Consider the following 20,272-nt stretch of genomic DNA (forward strand, 5'->3'; position numbering starts at 1 on the left):
GGATGTACACAAATGACCCCTTGCTGAATTCAGAATGTTTTCTACTTTTCAGAAATGTTTAGCTGTCTGGGATCCAGCATTGGTTTCTCACGCATTTTGGTCACTAACTGGAAGGAGGCTGAAAGCACCAAAAATTGTAAAAATGGGGTATGTGCCAGTAAAATGTCAAAATTGTATTGAAAAATTGGGTTTTCCAATTCAAGTCTGCTTTTCCTGAAAGCTGGGAAGATGGTGATCTTGCCACCGCAAACCCTTTGTTGATGCCATTTTCAGGGGAAAAAACACGAGCTCCCTTCTGCAGCTCTTTTTTCCCAATTTGTTGAAAAAAACAAAATGTTCACTGTATTTTGGCTAATTTCTTGGTCTCCTTCATAGGAACCCACAAAGTCTGGGTACCTCTAGAATCCCTAGGATGTTGGAAAAAAAGGACGCAAATTTGGCGTGGGTAGCTTATGTGAACAAAAAGTTGTGAGGGCCTAAGCCCGAACTGCCCCCAAATAGCCAAAAAAAGGCTCGGCACAGGAGGGGGAAAAGGCCTGGCAGCGAAGGGGTTAACCTGGTATAGTAAAACAGAAAGTATTATACACATCATTTCCACTTTGCTAAATAAGTTGTCAATCCTCAGGAAACAGTCCAGTAAGGTACTTTCATTCGTACATAAAAAAATATCAACACAGCACAGGGCAGACATCATTTGATCATGCCCATTTGAAATGTAAATAGAAATTTTAACGAGAAAGAACATGGCAAATGTCCTGGGTGATTACTGTAAAAGGATTGAGCATAAAGATATTTGCCTGGGTTAGAACCAGATCTGGACTTTAAATAAAGAAAATGGTACCCTTTCTATGTCTTCCATAAATGGAATTCAGATAGAAGTAGCACTTACAATGATCAAGCAAGTCCATTGACTTTCAAGATCCCTGGGCAACCACATCATTGTCTCTTAAAATATTTCCTAAAACTCATCTTTTAAAAAAGAAAAGAAAAACGTAAAAAGGAACAATGGACCAAACCCACGGAGTCATCATATGAGGGAAAGTGCCCATCTTCCTGAAAAGACCGTAATAGTGCAGCTCTGATTCCCTTTCTTACATACATATTCTTTTGGTCACACATATAACAGAGTTTTGGTGTGGCACAAGTGGCATTAAATAATAGAAAAATAAAAGTAATGTTTAAAATTAATTTGTGGCAGTCTATAGCAGTCTGCTCCCACCAATTCAAAAGTTTTAGCCTAATAACATTTTCCACTAGATGTACCAGAATGATTGGGGAAGCTAACAGTTGTGTTACAGTGCAATTGCCAACAAGTTGATCTTTTGAGGTGACCAACAATTCTTGTCAACACAACACCGGAACTTGTAATAGTTAAATATAATACATTGGGTTATGAAATCTCTGTATAAATGCCTATCTCGAATTTCTTTATAATCTGTGACTTGTAATGCACACATTCACTGATTATAACAAAAATAAACATCAAATCTCAACTGTAAAAACGTTTGCAGTCGAGTTCTGACATCACAAAGCCTGCTACCAGAGCCAGCACCCGAGGTTAAAGGCATGTCAGGTCATGGGGCAGATGTTTAAAGCAATGAAAATTAAATTTTCTTTCTTTTGCTCTATTTTTCTAGCTTACAGCTACTAGCAGTAAGAACATGATTATTTTCTGCATTCCTTGGATAATTATAGAAATGTTAGAATGTTTCTGCATGTTCTAATACATTCTGAGCTACTGCAGCTTAAAAAAAAACTGATTTATATTGAACCGTTTCTAATACCTTTTTGCAACAATGTCTGACAGGTTATTGATGTGGTTATTTTTGCCCTGGAGATTCTATTTTTATTCTTCATGTTTGCAAACACGCTCTCTTTCATATCAAAGAGCTACACACCAAGGTTTTAAGTGATTTTGTGGGAAACGTGATAGTGTGCCCATGTATTATATGGGATAAGGTACCCCCTGTCATACATGATAAGAATTTTGAAAGTCACCTCGGGGTTCCATAACCTTAAAAATGGAACTCGGCATTCACCCTTGTTCTTCAATATGGTTATGGAACGCCTCAGTTACTTTCAATATCCTTATAATGTACGGCACAGGGTACTTTATCCTTTATAAAATGAGGTTGTCTCAAACCATAGATGTGCACATTGCTTTCCTGTATGGTAATAGAGTGAAATTGACTAAAAGAGAAGCTTGAAAAATCTTTAAAAAAACATGAGTACTCTTGTAGATTAAAAATGTAATGTAAAATTACTAGAGGATTTCACAGTGACGTTGTTGACCCTTTCATGCTTACTTCACACACCTCAACAGTATTAGCTGGTAAATGTGCAAAAGAAAAAAGAACGTGCTTGGAAATATTGAACAACCTACCATCAGCACACATTTATACTGACTAAATAATTTCTATTCCAAATTGAAATTCGTGGCTACAACGCTGGAGGAAATGAAAATTGTACACACATTCATGAGCAGAAAATTGAGACTTTCTTTGAGGAGAGCTGTAACTAGTTGGTTAGATTATCCAAAATAAACATATCTGAGCAATTCACAAAAAAGTAGTAAATCTGCATTTGTCAATATTGTCCTAATAATGAGTGCAGAGTTCCTATTTATTTGAATTCCCAAACATTTCTAGTAGTATCGCTTGAAAGCTGCACAAGACACATGCTTCCAAGTATACTCTTGGGAATTTCATAATTCCCTGGCTCCCTTTTTGCCCCAGTGTGTAATTCTACATAGAGTACAATTACACGCTGGTGAAATGGAGTCTGATGTCAAATTAAAATGTATTTTCCATTTTTTCTCTATAAAGAAAGCACTTTGCTTTGAGAACCCACTTCCATTACATCTCCTCTTCGTTTATTGATAATCCATTTCCCCTTTGTGTGTTGGAAAGGGGCATGAGGGAGTTTCTTCAGCCCTTTGCTGCAGAAAATCTCAAACTATTTCCAGAGTGGAAAATTGTTGAGTTGGTGTTCAAAATACCCATCAATGTACATGATTGTGGGCATTTTCAAACTTACAAGGCTTACCGAATCTTGCTCAGACCACACTCAACCCTGTGCTTAAATCTTTGCAATCCTAATATAGAAATATAGGGTCTGATTCGCAAAGGTACAATTTTATGTACATTTACAATGTTATCCTATTCGCAAAGGTATTTTAAGAGTAATATCTAAAGGATTGCAGCGTCTTCCCACTCATGTTGGAAAATTTGCACATAAAAAGATAGGGCAGTCTTATCTTTTTATCTGTGGAGTCCCCACCACGAGTTCACAGCTAAAATACTACTCATAAAATTATTTTGTGAATAGGAAAACATCATAAACTCACTCTATAGTGTAAATTTACGTTTGTGAATCAAGACTGTACTTTGGTACCAGAACAACATTGTGAGAATAATCTCTGACAAACATGTTAAGTACTACATATTGTCTACAGAGATATTGTTTCTTTGAAGTTAAAAATAGAATATCTACACCCAATGAGAGATCATATCTCTAAACCCAATGTGAGATCATATCAGTTTATGATATTCTGGCATACAAGTAGAAATATGCAGTAGTAAAGCCATTTACATCTGCTTCCTTTTGTGAATTCCAACCAGGTGTAAAATAATTTAGGATTTTAGTGCTATAAATATGCATTCATGACAGAAAATATATTTCTGACTCGGGCCTTAATGTTTTGAAAACATATTTCTTCTGTATACTTTTCAGATAGCCCACTGTAACATATCTGATTGAAGAACTACTTCATTTGAGATGGCAGAAAATTCAGTTTGCTTGCTAGAATGCTAACAAATCTTGCTTGCCAGCCGCAGAGGGAAGTTCAGCTGCTTCTGTATGAATGACCTCCACTGTTTGAAAGTTTCAAATTGAAACATGGGGACTGAATAAATATTTACTCAGTATAGGGACTCTGGTTTGTTAAGTATTACACTCGAGTGCACCTTACTGGAAACACACACCTAGCCATTGTCTTCACGTCAATGATTAGTCACTCCCTAAACAGGCAAGCAATTTTTACATTAACAATACAATGCTGTCCTCACCAAGAAGAGGTACAAGCAGTGCAAGGTCAGGCAATTAAGGTGAGTTACAGCAGGTTAACACTGACAGGGCACTTTTGTCTCCACCAATCTATTTGTTTTACCTCTCGGGTCAGTGGTTTCCATGAATTCCCCGTGTTGCTGAAGCCTAGAGGATATATTTAAACACCGCTCTTACCGCGCGGTGTACATTAAATATTTGTTCAGCTGATTAAAACAGTTCCACCTTAGTAAATGATTAAAGAGCAAATGTTTTTTTAAACAATCCCAAGATATATTTTACATTAGACGTTCGCGCATTCAGCTCTCTTTTACACGTCGGCGGCTACCTAGCTTTGTTTAATCCGGCTGTAACTCACTGGAAAACTCACACGCAGGCCCTTCCCACGGGTGAGGTACGCCCTTGTGAGGTATCAGACGTATGTCCATACAGGAGAGAACATTCACGCGACGGTGGCATAGATGGCCGCACCAGTGAAGCCCGCTACTTTACACTCTGGTGCCAGTGCCTGGAGTCAGCTATCATGCTACCAGGAGAGTCAGGGTCTGTAAACACTGCCATTAAAGCAACCTTCTCAAAACAACTGTTTTAAGACATTATTTAAACAGGTAGTATAACCAAGCATGAATGCACCCCCCAACTCAAAATTCTGAGCCCTTTTTTGGCTATTTGGAGGAGTTCACTCTTAGGTCGTCATAGCTTTTTTTTCCACATAAGGTATTCATGCCACTATGTGTCCTTTTTTCCAACATCCTGGGGATTCTAAGAGTATCCAGGGTTTGTGGATTCCTGCTTCAGGGGACAGAGAAAATGGGCAAAACATAGCAAAAGGTTGAGTTTTTGGAGAAGAATAAAGAAAAAGTGCTCTAGATAAAAGTGTTTTTTTCCCTTAAATGGCATGAACAGTTTGCTGTACTAAAGTCACCATCTCACCAGCTTTCAGAAACATGCACAGCTGAATCAAAAAACCTAATTTTGTACTACAGGAAACCAGCGTGAGACCCATGGGTGATCCAAAAAAGCTAAAGATTTCTGAAACATAGACACAATTCCAAATTCAACAAGAGATCATATATGTGGATCCCTCAAGGTTTTCCTAGGGAAAATACCAGTTAAAATAAAGAAATATTGAAAAAAATGAGAAAGAAAAATGGCCCTTTGTGTCAACATTTTCATCTATAACTTTTTGTCATGATGTTCAATTTACAAAAGCAAGATATCATTACATCCACTAGTCCCTTCTAGTTGCGGGGATATATAGATTTTGTAGGTTCTGCAAGAACCCAGGGTACCCAGAGCCAACAACTGAGCTGCACTGTACAATGGTTTTTCATTGAGTACCAGGTATAGACCAACTCATATAGCAAAATAGGCAGAGTGAAAAATGGTTATCTAGGAAGCCTATGCATTGCTGAAATGGGTACAAGATATGCAGTTGAGGAGCCCTGGTTATTTGCGCAGCTCTGAATTTGTGGGTGCCCCTACTAGTGTATGATTTACAGGGCACTTTGCTAAATGTCTTCTTTCTGATACACTGGCTTACATTTGAAAGGCACAAATGCAGAAAACTCCAATTCATAATAACAAATGTTCTACAATTCTGTGCGTCCACAGGGCTTCTGATAAAAATGGTACCTCACTTGAGTGGGTAGGCTTGGTGCCTGCAACAGGAAATGGGCCAAAACACAACATGGACACATCACATATTTCCACCAAAAACTGACCCTTTTTTCCAATGCTGGTAGATGTAGGTTTCGGAGCTCAGCTCATTCAGCACCTAGGGAAACTTAGCCAAACTGTAAATTTTTTAAAACTAGGTCCCTAGGGGTATCCAAGGTGGGCTTACATGTATGGGTCGCACCAGACCTTTTCACCCAGAATCCCTTGAAAACCTCAAACCTTGAATACAAAAAACACACTTTCCTCACAAAATAATATTTTGTACATTTCCCCGTCCCCATCCATGCCCTGCACCAGCCCTCCCCTTGAGATTTGCGGACGCTGCACACATGCATTGCCATGCGTCCTCTAGTTTACAACGCTAATAGCTCAAACCCGAGCAAACACAAGATCCATTGCATCGCAAATGCTTTTATCAAGGTGAAGTTATTGCAACTGCTTTTAATCGAGATTTAACCTCCCACTTTACATCTTCCTGAAGGTGTTCTGAAAGGCTCCGAACATTATTTTTTGTGCTAATTGCAATTTGATCTTGGTTCGTGGTACTCTGTTCTGCTTCAAAGGAGTTGATTGTCAGTAGGTGCCCAGCACCAAGAAGCCACTCGGTGGAGTAATAATGAGTATTACAAATAACAAAATCAACCAGTGCTTCAGCTAGCCTAACAGGTTCAGGTATACTGGCACACATATACGGGGAAAATGGAATTAAAATGAATCTGTCCCTCCTGGCCAGGTAAACCACCACACTGATGGGGGAAAACCGAGATAGAGCAAGTGGACTGTCTGTCCAGACATATGTCTGTCCACATAGTGATATAACCAGTCTGCCCAGGAATACTGCTGTATACACGGTAATCCATGGCCCAAACAGCGCATGCACTTCTTTGCAATGTAGCATATCAAATCATGTAAAGCTCTTTGTTTTTAAGAACCATTGGTAAGGCGAACGCATTGTTTTCGGTAACAACAATAATAATGTAATTTCAAAATAGTCTTTTTTAATACTGTTCTTTCAGTGGCCCAGCCTAAACTGCCATTAATAAATCTGATACTGGATGTGTTTTTTCTCCGTGAGGCATCAGATCTTTGCCCCTCCCCTGTCCTCCAGCTGAGAGTCCTATCGCAGTGCTCCCTACAGAGGTCATTCTACCTGCTGGCTCCTATTTTTAGCAACGCTAGCTAAAACCAAAATGCTTGTCTTAGCTATTTTCCTGACAATGTGTATTTGCCTTGCGTATATGATTGAAGACAATATGGTCCACGCCCCAAGTGGAGTGGCTTGCTCATCCCCATAAAAAACAATATTCTTAAACATAGAGACAAATATAATAATTACATTATATTGGTAGGACAAACAGTGTGCAATATTTAACAGTTTTAAAATAGTATCATAATTTATATTGGGGTGCGCAACATTGATCCAAAGAGGACTGGATACATGCCAGATTTTTAAGCTAAGCACTAACTATGTACATAGTTTCCATTGAGATTATTGTTACACAAATTAATTTTCTGTGCATGTCTGTGCATGTCCTGAAACAGTGGGCTGGACTTATGCTGAACAAACTCTGTTGTATATCAGTAGTTGGTGGCTACTGTCTGTTGGATGAATGTGGACAATGTTAGTTTGTGGACATGGTTCATGCATCCTGTGAGACCATCAGGTTTTTAATCTCTGCAAAGTTCTCAGGCTTCGAGTTTCGTGTTAAAACATTATTACCTTTTGCAGAGTGTGAGTCCTCTTCTCTTGATTGAAGGAAGTCACTGGTTTACTAGTTTGTATCCAGCATGTGTACTGTTGTTTTTTTATGTCTAGCGTGAAGCGCTTTGGCTTGTTGTAATCTTTCTGTGGGCCTTTAACCACACCCACCACACGCCCATCACTATCAGTTATTCGTGGGCTTGCCTTTAAAAGATTATTTGTAATCATTGATAAATGCTTTATGTTTGTCCCTCCTTGGGGAATTTTGTTACCGCCTTGGCCATCGACCCTGTTACATGGATAATTGCACGTTTGCCAACATGCTTGACTGCATGCAGATTTCTTTTTCCTTTTGTGTCTCTTCCTTGCGCTCATGCTCATGGCAGCCGTGGCGCTTTGAAACGGCTCACTTATGTCAACTATTTTACTTTTCATTTTCAATTTATGTGGCAAGAAAAGTCCATTTGGGTCCAGTTTACAATGCTAATAGCTCTAACTTAAGAAAACACGAGACCCATTACATTGCAAATGCTTGTTTTATCAATGTGGCTACCTTAAGGTTTTTGACCTTAGCTCAGTCGGCATCTAGGGAAACCTAGAAAACCAGTGCATTTTTTAAACCTAGACTCCAAGAGGTATCCAGAGTGGGCTGACTTGCATGGGTCTCAGCAGTTTTTTTTTTTTTAACCAGAATCCCTTTCAAACCTCAAACTTTGACTAAAAGAAACACATTTTCCTCACATGTCTGTGATGGAAAGTTCTGGCATCCAAGTCTCTCAGTAAAAATGGTACCACATTTATGAGGGTAAGCCTACCTCCTGTGGCAGGAAATGTCCTGAATTGCAAATGGAGGAATTGCATTTTTCCACCGAAAATTGACCCTTTTTAGGGTCGAGCCTGCGCTTGCGCATGCGTTTTGCTTGCAAGACGCTTTAGTAGTTAGAAAAGGGCATTGAGCCCCGTCCATGTCACGTCAGGGTCTTTCATTGGTTCTTAAGCTCGCCTTTTAAAATCTGCTTGCTTTCATAAGTAGAAGGCATGCATACATTATGCCTTTTTCCGGTGATTAGCCTTCCTCAAGCGCAGCGACCAAGTACTGAAAACATACGAGGCTCGCTATTCTCCATCCGTTTTGTGGACTACTTTTTATCTTTTTTCGCAGCGCGATCTTGCTTGGCAGAAGTCGAGCGCTTTGCAAGACATCGACCCTGTTACACAGTTAATTGCACTTTTGCTGGTTACCTAGATAAGTGCACTTTTGCCAATAGGTTTCACTATGAGTGAACTGTAGCAGCGAGATCGTGCTCTTTTTTTCCATTTAATGTGGCAAGAAAAGTCCAGTTGGGAGTTTACAACTGCTAATAGCTCTAACTCTGAGACCCGTTGCATTGCAAATGCTTGTTTCTCAACGTGGTTAGCTCTAGATTTTGGACCCTAGCTCAGTGGGCAGCAAGGGAAACATAGCCAACCTACTCCTTTTTTTGAAAAATAAACACATAGGGGTAGCCTGGGTGGACTGACATGCATGGGTCTCACCAGGATTTTTGACCCAGAATCCCTTGAAAACCTCAAATTTTGAGATAAAAAACACATTTTCCTCACATTTCTCCGATTAAAAATTCTGGAATCTGGGGGATGCCAAAAACTTCCATCCACCCTGCATTCCCTCAAATCTCCCAATAAAAATGGTACTTCACTTATTTGGGTAGACTTAGTGCCCACGACACGAAGCAGCCTCAAATGAAACATGGACGCATCATATTTTTCCACTGAAAACTGACCCTTTTTTTCCAATGTGGGTAGCCGTAGGTTTTGTACCCTATCACAGATGGCATCTAGGGAAACCTAGCAAACCAGTTCACTTTTTAAAATAAGGCACCTAAGGGTATCTAGGATGGGCTGACTTGCATGGGTCTCACTAGATGTTTTTACCCAGAATCCTTTGTAAACCTCAAACTTTGACTAAAAGCACTGTTTCCTCACATTGCTGCGATGGAAAGTTCTGGAATCTGTAGGAGCCACAAAACCTCCATCCATATGGCATTCCCCCAGGCTCCTGATAAAAATGGTACGTCACTTGTGTGTTGTAGGCTTAGTGCCTGCAACAGGAAAAGGTCCAAAACGCAACATAGATGCATCACATTTTTCCACTAAAAACTGACCCTTTTTCCGTTGTGGGTAATTGTTAGTTTTGGACCCTTGCTCCGCCAAGACCTAGGGAATCCTACCTAGGAAGGAAGGTAGATCCTTCACCCATCTCACGGCAAAGAGCTGGAACACCTTGCCTCTTCACCTCAGGCAGTCACCATTGTTACCTCAGTTCAGGAACGACCTTAAGACATGGCTCTTCAACTGAATAACAGAGGACCGAACTTCCACAGCGCCTTGAGACCCTTATGGGTGAGTAGTTGCATTTTACAAAAACAAATTGAAAATTGAATTGAACCCAAATTGCAATTGTTTTTAAAACTAGACACCTAGGGGCATCCAGGGTAGACTGACGTGCCTGGATCTTACCAGTTTTTTTTAAATCCAGAATCACTTGCAATTCTCAAAGTTTGAATGAAAAATGCTGTACCTCCCTTTTCTGTGATGGGAAGTTCTGGAATCTGTGGGGAGCCAAAAACATCCATCCATCTGGCATTTCTCTGAGTCTCCCACTAAAACTGGTACCTCATTTGTGTGGGTAGGCCTAGTGCCCATGACAGAGACAGATCATACCAAGGTCAATGGGAGTTCCCTGGTGAGGGCTCCCGTTGACCTTGGTTTGAGCTGTTCCTGTGCGGGGACTAGGCCCAGCCACAAAAGTGGAGCGATGTTTATATTAGCACAAGTGGGTAATGCAGAGCGGTAGGAATTTTGTTTGTAGATCCCTGCAGATTGTAAAACTTTCCATCACAGAAATGAAATGCAAATGTGCGATTTCAGTCATAATGTAAGGTTTGTAGAGCATTGTGGGTAAGAAAACCTGTTGGAATTCATGTAGGGCCCACCGGACTCTCTTGGTTGTCTAGTTTTCAAAACTGCCTGTGGTTCATAGTTTTGCAGATGGTGCCACAGCACTGCCCCAAGTACCCCACCTACTCTATTGCTTATCTCTCAAAATAGCGGTTTAGAGACTTTTGTGTTGTTTTCCCTTGGGTAATCATCACAAGTGGGATGCCGTTCTTACCTAGAGACATGTGGTAAGTCAGGGTGGTAGGAAACCTGCGGCTCCACCAGATTCTATGCCTTTCTGTTACAGAAATGTTATGAAGGTGTATGCTTCTTAGAAAGTTTGACGTCTGCAAGGGCTTCTGGGTAATATGTGGTGAGAGCCACACTAGTCATGCACCGCTGGACTCCTCTGGGTGCTGGCTGAGTTAAGGCTCAAAATCCACAGCTACCCATATTGAGAAAAAAATGAGTTCTCAGTAAGAGCCATTATACTGCAAAGGGCCTGTAAATGAGACCCTTGATGTGCTAAATCCAACTTCTTCCAGTTTGTGGATGCAAGTTGGAGATGTCTGAGTATGCCTTCTGAGGCCTCATTCCTCGAAATGAACAAGCATATCTACCTATAAAACTAAGGCAAACATGCTGGAGAATACTACATAAGTTCCCTAAAGTAATAAGCCAAACAAATGTCCTGTAGGACTCATTCCAAGACATTTCTACTTTCATTTTGAAAGTGTGATAACTCAATTTCTAACTAGGCTACAGGACACAATATTTTGTCTGGTGATTGTTTTTACATCTTGTTCTTTAAATATGAAAACAACCATTATACAAAATATTGTGTCCAGTACCATTTTCCAATAACATTGGTTATGATACAAGTTACTAATTGGATTTGCACACTTTCAAAGCAAGTAGAAATGTTGGTAAATACATCCAATGGGACTTCTGTTTAACTCATTACACTTACTCTGGTTCCTGTGGGCAATCAGCATGGTCCTTGTGTTGTATACATAAGTTCCTTAAGGAGCACTTATGTGCAGGGTAGAGCCTATAATGCACTTGTGATTCGGAAAACAGAACAGCCATTAAATGGTTTACCTAACAGCAGCACCACCTCAGTTAATTTCCCAGTACTTCACTTTTGTATGTTACAAAAAAGCAAGTAGGAAATCACAGGGCTGGCTGAGATGGGCACTGAGGACCAGATGCACAACTCTCATGCTTCTTTCCATTCTTAGAGCAGACTTTACAACAGCAACATGGTCGAGCCTTTTTTAGGTGTTTCAGGAAAGTATCACTCCTGCAGACTTGCTACAGCCTCTAGAACCTGGGAAGTGGAGGCTGCTGCTTCTGACTTGACTTTCGATGACAGACAACTGAAAGTCAAGAAAAATACATGAGTCTTCCTCTGGTTGTCTAATGATAAACAACACATGCGTTGTATGTTGTCATATTGATCAGGTGGCTGAACAGTTTTTTGTACCAAGTGCGCGTTTTACAATTCACATCGTATGTCTGAAGAACCTGGTTGTTCTTATACACTCTGCCCATGCACTTGTTGTAATCAAGTATACAGGTGGGCTTGTGATCTCTGGCCATCTGATCCCAAACCATAATGGGAGGAGAGCTCTCATCATGAATTGTAGTGAGCTTGTACACCTCACGCCTATCTGAGTACTTGAATGCAAGCAGTTTGGGGAATGCAACACAGTGCCATGGGATTTCTGGAGCTTCTTACAAACAAGCTCCTGTGGGAATCCTTTGCAGCTACTACAGCAAACTGTACCATAGACCACAGTGTCTGTTTTGTACAGCTCACTGAACAGCTTAACTCCTGTATAGAAATTGTCCACACAAAGTTTGTAACCTTTCTGAAGGAATTGCTGAACATGCTCTCATAAAATCTTTCCTGTGACTCCTGGGGGCATATTTATACTCCGTTTGCGCCGAAATTGCGTATTTTTTTTTGACGCAATTTCGACGCAAAACTAACTCCATATTTATACTTTGGCGTTAGATGCTCTAGCGCCAAAGTCCATGAAGTTAGCGTCATTTTTTAGCGTGGACACCTACTTTGCGTTAATTATATGCAAGGTAGGCGTTCCCGTCTAAAAAATCGACTCCGAGGCATGTGCGTGGGATTTATACTCCCGGGCAAAAATCACGCCCGGGAGTGGGCGGGTCAAAAAAAATGACGTACGGCCGCTTTTGCGCCGTTTTAGCGCCTGCAAAAGGCAGGCGTTAAGGGACCTGTGGGCTCTGAAGGAGCCCAGAGGTGCCCCCCCATACCCCCAGGGACACCCCCTGTCACCCATGCCCACCCCAGGAGGACACCCAAGGCTGGAGGGACCCATCCCAGGGACATTAAGGTAAGTTCAGGTAAGTGTTTTAAAAAAAAAAAAATTGTGGCATAGGGGGGCCTGATTTGTGCCCCCCTACATGCCACTATGCCCAATGACCATGCCCAGGGGACAGAAGTCCCCTGGGCATGGCCATTGGGCAAGGGGCATGACTCCTGTCTTTGCTAAGACAGGAGTCATTTCTATGGGGGTTGGGAGTGAAAAGAAATGGCGCAAATCGGGTTGAGGCGAAAAAATTGCCTCAACCTGACTTGCCCCATTTCTTGACGCCCAAGCTCCATATCCCCCTACGCCGGCGCTGCCTGGTGTACGTCGTTTTTTTTAACGCACACCAGACGGCGCCGCCGGCTAACGACGGCTAACGTCATTCAATAAATACGGCGCCCGCATGGCGCTTCAGAATGGCGTTAGCCGGCGCTAATTTTTTTGACGCAAAACTGCATTGGCGCAGTTTTGCGTCAAAAAGTATAAATATGGGCCCTGGTGTGGGAGGGCAACCTAGAGGGTTTAGAGTGGAGTTATTCCCTTTGAACACTCTCAAACAGCACACATAGCCAGTAGAACTCTCACAATGCAAGTATAGCTTAATGCCATGGTGAGCTCTTTTGCTTGCAATGTGCTGCCTGAATAGCCGCTGCCTTTTGTTCAGGATCAAGAACTCATCAATGTCTATATTCTTTCCAGGTGTATAAATCTCTGGAAACTTGGCAGACAAATGTTCCAGGACATGCCAAATTTTCAACAACCTGTCATGGTCTGTATGCTCCTGAGGCAATGCAGCAGAATTGTGATTGAAATGCAGAATAGGCTGCAATAGCAAAACATGACCTCTGCTCATGTAGGTGGGGGTTACTCAAATCATGCGAGGTGGCCAGTAGGACCGCATGGTTGGCATGTGCACTAAACATATTTCTTCAACTCCGAAAGTAAACTGAGAGTCCACTTGCATGCTCTAGAACGAATCCCTATAGTGCCTCCATGCTCCGTTAGAAATTGTTCAGCATGCAACATTGCTTGCTGCAAAATTTGCTCAAGGTAGTCAATATTCAAAAAGAAATGGACATAGTCTATTGGCAAAACATTGGCTGTATTGACTTTACCTCCAGTGCTCCCACTGAAGGCAACAATTTTGGGCTTAACTACAGTAGGGAGCTGCCAAGAGAGCACTCTGTCTGTACTTGCTGCCACATGTGCTTGCTCTGTGTGTTGGTCTAACCTGCTATGCTCACCCCATTGCACAGACTGTGCTTTCAAAAGAACAGCATGACTACCATCATTGTGTCCCTCAGATTCACTGGAAGATGAGTCATTGGATCAGACTCCACCAACTGAAAAATGACTTCCAGTGCTCTATTTTCCTCTCCCTTCAATGGTGTCTCATTATCAGCTGTCCCAGGCTCTTATCCTGCCTCAGAGCTGTTCTCCATAATCCGAGTTAGGGCTTGGGAAGCATTCGTCCACTAAGATGCCATCTCTGCTACTGGACAAAACTGTCCTTCTAAAACACTATCCAATGTAGAAGGCAGATTTGTTGTTCTAAAACAGTCGATGGGTGTGTGCATGAGTGAAGTGTGCAACAGTAAAAGAAAGATGAATTTGCCTTACCTTAGCTTCTTTCTTAGATCTACAGGTTCTCTAAAGACACTAAAAAGACAAAAAAGGCACACTATTACTTCATCTTGACACATACCCATCATCACAAGTTTTAGCGTGGGTAGAGCCCAGTGCGACAATCATTTTTAGCTCCCCCCATGACCTCCTCTTCTTTGATATCACCCACCACCATTGGAAAAGTGTTCTCATCTCTCCGTAGCCCCTCTCTCCTATATTTCATTTGTTTTAAAGCACTAGGAAATCAATAGCAAAATTAGGAATAGGGAATGAAAGACTAGAGAAAAAAAACATAACTCCCCAACCTATGTTACGGAGTTTGCATGCAGCTCATTGATGAGAGTTCATAACAGCTAATGTTCTATATGTATCTTGTGAATTACTACACCAAAATAACCCCTGTGGCAAAATCAGAAATCCACTCAGCTATCCAGATAAAATTCAGATCTGTGATCTGCACAGACCCTGTTCTTTGCAGCAGGCATATTAACCCTTTGCCCTAATTTATGGAGAATCAAAACTGCCACTAGATAAAACTCCATCTTTCTCTTTAGCAGGAACATTAATCACAAGAGTTATCTTGACATTTTTATTGCTGCCTGAAAGCTGGACATACAAGGGACTCTGCAGCAGGTGTTTTTAAATTGTAAGATATTGCCACCCAAGTAAGCACCCCCGTCCCCAGGTCAGTGCCCAGTGAGGACGAACCAATTGCATTACCATACATATATTCGCTCACTATAACTCATGCCCTCAGGAAATTAGAACTCATTTCCCCACCATGCAAATTTTTCTCCTCAACAATTTTACTGCAAATATTACATTGATATTACATATTACATTGATAGTATCAATGATGTTATAAAAGATGTCATGGGTGCTGTAATATCTGGGGTAAATAAAAGTGCATGGTGAGTGTGCGAGTTATGGTTACCTTAAGGCATGAGTTATCGATTCTTGAAATAACTCTAAGTGCTGAATTTCTATGGATTTGTATGTTTAAAATGTAAGCCTAACTATAACACCCCTGTAACCTATTTTTCTTTACATGAATTTATAAGTTTTAAAAAAACATTATTTCCTAACTATAACATCCTGTAACCTTTAATTTTTTCTGTGAATTTCTATTTTTTTAACATGATGTAATTTTAATTACTATGTGTTAATCCAACCACCAGTTGGCCGCAGGGCCTGGCTTGCGGCCAGGCCTTTCAGCCAATTCCCTATAACCACCCAACCCCGTACCACGTATGGCTTTTGGCCGTGCACAGTGGGGGCTGGCTGCAGGGCCTGGCCGGTGGCCACCTCTCTATACCTTCCCAACAATGCACGGCTTTTGGCCGTGCATCACAGGGGTGGGCAATAGGCCCTGGCTTGCAGCCAGGCCCTGCAGCCAATCCCCTATAACCACCAAAGCCCACACCATGCACTGCCTTTAGCTATGCATGGCTTGGGGGTTGGCTGCAGGGCGTGCCCTGCAGTCAAGCTCTGCACCCAACCATTATAACCCCTCAACTGAGCATCACTTATAATGAGAGATGTTCTGACAAACAGGGGTGGCTCCTCCATTAGGGCAGAGGAGCGTTGCCCCCCCCCGGCTGCAGCAGAAGCTGCAAAACTTTCACAACGAGGGGATGGATAATAAACTATGTTTATTATCCCCTCGTTGTGAAAGGGGTGGGGCATCTGGTGTGAGGAGCAGTTAGGGGGAAGTGCTCACGGCGCATGTATATTTGGCTGGCCAAACACACATGCATAGTAGGCTCTCTCCGTGCTGGAGAGAGCCTGCACAGGCTCCACGTCTGCCTGGGAACACCCAGCCATGGTGCTCCCAGCCAATCCTGATGCTGCTTTGAGCAGCATCAGGATTGGCCGCAGGTCAGGCTGGGAGCCTGTGCCTGTGTGTGCAGCCAGGAGGGAAGAGGAGCACGGCATTAGAATGCGCCAAAAAGGTAAGTGGTTTTGTTTTTTTTAAATGTAATTTAATTACATTTTAGGTGCCCAACCTCCCCCCGCGCGCCTCAACCGCACCGCTCCTTTCGAGCGAAGCAGGCCGTGACTGCTGACAAATAGAATTTAAAGCTGAGAAGTGACAACTTACACACCTAGAATAGGACCCCTCAACCTTCTATGTCAAGGTCTGAGACCTTAGCCACTAGGCCCTAGTAGACTGCTTAGTATGTAGTGTCCAGACATCACCATGACATTCTTGCAAAAGATGATGATGGGGAAACAGACGTAAATATTCCATCACTAGAAATGTTAAACGTTGAAAACACAAGTAAATGAACAGAGACACTGCCATGAGATACCAGGATTTGAACCTTCAACCTATTGAGTGACAGTCCAAGAGCTTTTCCAGTAGGTTAGACATGACTCTGTTCTGCTGTGCATCCAAAGGTAACTATAACATGCCACCTTGTAATATCTTGCTTGTGTGATCTATAAATCATTCCAATAACAATCTTTTTCTCTCTTCCATCCCATCATGGGTGAGAGAGAAAGTGACAGCATTGTTGGGGTAGCCTCAAGACCCCATGGCCCTAGCCAGCTCCCTGTGCACTTCAGGAGCCTGGCAATGCTACCTCAAGCAGCAAGCTGTTTTAAATAGCAGCTCCTTGCTTGCGGGTGCAATGTTTTCCTCTCTTTCCATGCATGCATGTCTGTGTGTGAAGGGAAAGAGATGAAAAGTCCACTTTCAGCAAGTGGGAGCGGTTTGACAGCTCCGGAGTTATGTTTGTCAGCTCCCACCAAGCAAACAGCTACCTCCATAGGCTGGGCCCCTCAGGAGGTAGCAGGAGCCGGCCCTGAGTGGTAGCGGTACCCAAGGATTAGATGGCTCCAGGAGGGGGTCCGAGTGACCCCCTCCTTCATTTCAATTTGTCCTCGGGAGGTGGTGGTCTCCAGGGCCAGGGGTCCATTACAGACTAATTAAGTAAAAAGCCCTGGGGAGCTGACAGTCCTCAGGGCACAGGGCAATCCGTAGGAACCCCTTATATTTATTTAGCTGTTTACCCTGAGAAGGTGGTGGTCCCTGTGGGGGACTGTAGGACCCCCCTTTGTGCTTATTTGGAAGTTTGTCCCAGGTAGGTAGTGGTCCTTCGGGAGCCGTACATCCTCGCAGACTTAATATTCATAGCACCAGGTAGGTGGTTGTCCCCGGGGCCTGGATATTCATTAAGAAGTTTGCCCCAGCCAGGTGGTGGTCCCCGGGGCATGAGGTCCGCACGCCCCTGCATACCTTATAATCATAGCCCAGGGTAGGTGGCGGTCCCCAGAGCTTTAGTAAGCTCTAGGAGGGAGCCAGTGCACCCTCTCCTTAAAATAATATGCCCCAAGCATTTTGAGCCAAGTCTCAAAATGGCTGCCAACACTTCCTGGTTGAAATGTTGGTAGCCAATCACATTTCTGTACGGGTTTGGCAGTTCTTGCGAATTTATTGTCGCTATATATATATATATATATATATATATATATATATAATGTAGGAAAATGGCTCCCTGTAGCACTTACCCCCCACTTTTTGCCTGATATTGATGCTGACTTGACTGAGAAGTATGCTGGGACCCTGCTAACCAGGTCCCAGCACCAGTGTTCTTTCAATAAAAATGTACCATTGTTTCCACAATTGGCACACCCCTGGCACACAGATAGGTCCCTTGTAAAAGGTACCAGTGGTACCAAGGGCCCTGTGACCAGGGAAGGTCTCTAAGGGCTGCAGCATGTGTTGTGCCACCCTTAGGGACCCCTCACCTAACACATGCACACTGCCATTGCAGATTGTGTGTGTTGGTGGGGAGAAAAAGGCAAAGTCGACATGGCATCCCCCTCAGGATGCCATGCACACAAAATACTGCCTGTGGCATAGTTAAGTCAACCCTCTAGCAGGCTTTACAGCCCTAAGGCAGGGTGCACTATACCACAGGTGAGGGCATAGCTACATGACCAATATGCCCCTATAGTGTCTAAGTCTATTCTTAGACATAGTAAGTACAGTGTGGCCATATTAAGTATATGGTCTGGGAGTTTGTCAAAAACGAACTCCACAGCTCCATAATGGCTACACTGAATACTGGGAAGTTTGGTATCAAACTTCTCAGAATAATAAACCCACACTTATGCCAGTGTTGGATTGATTTAAAAAATGCACACAGAGGGCATCTTAGAGATGCCCCCTGTATTTTACCCAATCCTTCAGTGCAGGACTGACTGGTCTGTGCCAGCCTGCTGCTGAGACACGAGTTTCTGACCCCCTGGGGTGAGAGCCTTTGTGTTCTATGAGGCCAGAAACAAAGCCTGCACTGGGTGGAGATGCTTAACACCTCCCCCTGCAGGAACTGTAACACCTGGCAGTGAGCCTCAAAGGTTCAAGCTTCGTGTTACAATGCCCCAGGGCACTCCAGCTAGTGGAGATGCCCACCCCCTGGACGCAGCCCCCACTTTTGGCGGCAAGTCCAGGGGAGATAATGAGAAAAACAAGGAGGAGTCCTCCACTAGTCAGGACAGCCCCTAAGGTGTCCTGAGCTGAGGTGACGTATGCCTTTAGAAATCCTCCATCTTGATTTTGGAGGATTCCCCCAATAGGAATAGGGATGTGCCCCCTCCCCTCAGGGAGGAGGCATAAAGAGGGTGTAGCCACCCTCCAGGACAGTAGCCATTGGCTATTGCCCTCCCAGACCTAAACACACCCCTAAATTTAGTATTTAGGGGCACCCCAGATCCCAGGAAATGAGATTCCTGCAACCTGAACTACAAAGAACGACTGCTGACCTACAAGCCTGCAGAGACGACGGACAACGACAACTGATTTGGCCCCAACCCTACCGGCCTGTCTCCAGAGTCGAAAACTTGCAACCAGCGATGCATCCAACAGGGACCAGTGCCCTCTGAAGCCTCAGAGGACTGCCCTGACCCCTAGGACCAAGAAACTCCTGTGAGCAGTGGCTCTGCTCAAAAACAGTTACATCTTTGCAACAAAGAAGCAACTTCCAAAGAACTCACTCTTCCCGCCAGAAGCGTGAGACTCAACACTCTGCACCCGACGCCCGCAGCTCAAGATCCAGAGAACCAGCACCACAGGGAGGACTCCCCCGCGACTGCGACCCCGTGAGTAGCCCGAGACGACCCCCCCAGTCCCTCACAATGACGCCTGCAGAGAGAATCCAGAGGCTCACCCTGACGCGATGGCCTGTAACAAGGGACCCCATGCCTGGGCCAAGCACTGCACCAGCAGCCCCCAGGACCTGAAGGAACCGAACCTCAATGCAGGAGTGACCCTCAGGCAACCCTCTGCCTAGCCCAGGTGGTGGCTGTCCTGAGAAGCCCCCCTGTGCCTGCCTGCACCGCTAGAGTGACCCCCGGGCCCTCCATTGTTTCCTAACTGAAACCCGATGCCTGCTTTGCACACTGCAACCGGCTGCCCCTGTGCCGCAGACGGTGTGTTTTGTGTGCCTACTTCTGTCCCCCCAGGGCTCAACAAACCCCCCCTGGTCTGCCCCCCGAGGACGCAGGTACTTACCTGCTGGTAGACTGGAACCGGAGCATCCCTGTTCTCCATAGGCGTCTATGTGTTTTGGGTACCTCTTTGACCTCTGCACCTGACTGGCCCTGAGCTGCTGGTGAGGTAACTTTGGAGTTGCCTTGAACCTCCAGCGGTAGGCTGCCTATGCCCCAGGATGGAGACTTGTAAGTGTTTTACTTACCTCCAAATCTAACCTTTACTTACCTCCCCCAGGAACTGTTGATTTTTGCACTGTGTCCACTTTGAAAATAGCATATTGGCATTTTTACAAACCCTGTATATGATATTGCTTTTATTCAAAGTTCCTAAAGTGAAGTACCTTGCATTTAAAGTGTTTACTGCAAATCTTGAACCTGTGGCTCTTAAAATAAACTAAGAAAATATATTTTTCAA

Source organism: Pleurodeles waltl, chromosome 1_1 (genome assembly GCF_031143425.1).
Source record: "Pleurodeles waltl isolate 20211129_DDA chromosome 1_1, aPleWal1.hap1.20221129, whole genome shotgun sequence".
Taxonomy (NCBI): domain Eukaryota; kingdom Metazoa; phylum Chordata; class Amphibia; order Caudata; family Salamandridae; genus Pleurodeles; species Pleurodeles waltl.